Source organism: Cetorhinus maximus, chromosome 2, assembly GCF_964194155.1.
Source record: "Cetorhinus maximus chromosome 2, sCetMax3.hap1.1, whole genome shotgun sequence".
Classification (NCBI taxonomy): Eukaryota; Metazoa; Chordata; class Chondrichthyes; order Lamniformes; family Cetorhinidae; genus Cetorhinus; species Cetorhinus maximus.
This window is the reverse complement of record NC_135880.1, coordinates 57,116,673-57,118,649: the sequence shown is the minus strand read 5'-3', so window position 1 is coordinate 57,118,649 and position 1,977 is coordinate 57,116,673.

Genomic DNA, 1,977 nt, shown 5'->3' with positions numbered 1-1,977 from the left:
TCTTTCTGCTGGTTCGAATTGGGCAGAAATAGTTCACTGACGATCCATCATCCCAGAAAATCAAAGAAACTATTGGAGGGAAGTTGGTTTGAAAGATTTCTATGTGCAGTGCTGCAGGAGACTGGCGTGAGAGTCTCTGTTTAAATTATATTAAGGACACTTGGACTTTTATTAGGGCTAATACTTGGATCTTCAGATTAATGCACTTAATATCTTTTATTCACAAATGCCTAGAAAATTTCTGCATGATTAGTACAATATCATATCAAATGTGAGTATTTGTTCTTTTCGGGGTGGGGCGTGCGGGATGCAAGCTGAGGGTATAAGAAGCAGAACAAATTAAGGAAAAAAATATTTTTCTAAGAGTTCTTGACGTACATGGGGTATTTGATGGGTTGGGTAGATAGGTTGTTTGGATGTTTGTACACTCCCTCCGACGCCTTGACTTCGCCTCTGCACATTCCCAATGAAAAGCTCTTGATGTGTTCGGTGCCTTCCCAGGTGAACCTTTTCCATTTTGCTCAGTCACAAGTGGGAATGTTTGTGACCCCTTCAGGAATGCTTTGAGGACATCCCTAAAGTGTTTCTGCTGTCCTCCTGGGAGTCTCCTGCTGTGACCAAGTTCCAAGTAGAACAGTTGAAAGAAAGCAGTGTGCTTCAACAGAGAGGTCACCAACGACAGTCAGAGTCCTAAGGAGGACTGCTGCTCCTTAGGAGTCCTCTATATGCTGAAGAAAAAAAGCAAGCCCACGGTAAGGTCTTGTGGCAGCTTACACTGAAGAAAATGATACTGAAGAAGAACATGAAAAGACCAAGGATGGAGAGGAGAAACTGACAGATTGGAAGAAATTGGCCTGTCATTTCTTTAGAAGACAGGTTCTCAGTAAAGAGACACTCATCCGATGCCAGCAAATCTTTGAACTGCACAAGCAAAATTTAGAGATTCACAAAAGAGCAAAAATGTGGGACTTGAAGCTTTAGAGAAGTTTGAATGAGAAATGAAGTACTGAAACAGGGCATCAGAAAAGAGAGAGAAGTATGGATCCCACAGCCCAAGAGAAAGAAGTTTTTACACTCCAAGTTATTGATTTTGAGCAGCCAACTAAAGATGGCATTGGTTGTGATAATATAGGAACCGAATGTACAAGCTGGAAAGAAGGTTCTGGACTCAGTCAAAACCAACAAGGTATTACTGCTCTAACTGAGAGACAATTAGGTAAGACAGGTGCTGCACTTGGAACACATGGAAGCTCTTATGCTGTCAACACTGCAGATACCTATAAAGATGCTATTCGAAAAGTCATATTTGCCAGATTCTCAGAAATTAAATATTTCTCGTGTTGCAAATATTGTAAATCATGTTGCTATGATTGTTTTGTAGTGCAAAGAAAGAATGTTTGTGGGTCATTTTTTTCACTTTTCCTGCTTTTGTTAAATTTGTAAGTTTAACAACTACATTTTAGTCTTTTATATTATGACTTTGTAAAACTGGAGGTTATGGTAGGCATGTGATAGAAATGAAAGACTGATGCGTGGATGTTTGAATGTGTGTTATTCCTTTATTTTTAAATTGTAAAAAAAAATAAAATTATTCACCTAGTTCATAATTTCTATTTTTTTAAACTCTTCTGGGGGAGGCATGTCATAATTTAAAGTATGGACCTTATTCAATATTGGCATTGAACAAAGAAGCTGTTAAAGTATTGGGTTAAAAAGGTCACTGTGCCATAAAATGTCCGCTGAACATTAGGTGACATTGCTGTGTGGATTTGAGAACCCAGTCAGGGAACTGACTCACTGTCTCACAAAGAACAGCATGTTCTAGAGCAATTGGAGCAGAATCAGTGTCAGTTTGAGTTCAGTTGTTGGTTCAAAAATTTTTTTAAAAAGTTAAGCTGCCGTTCTGATTGCAGTCACCGAAGAAGTCAGGACACGGCAAGGAGCCGCACATTCTGCTATGCCAAGAAAACCTTTAAA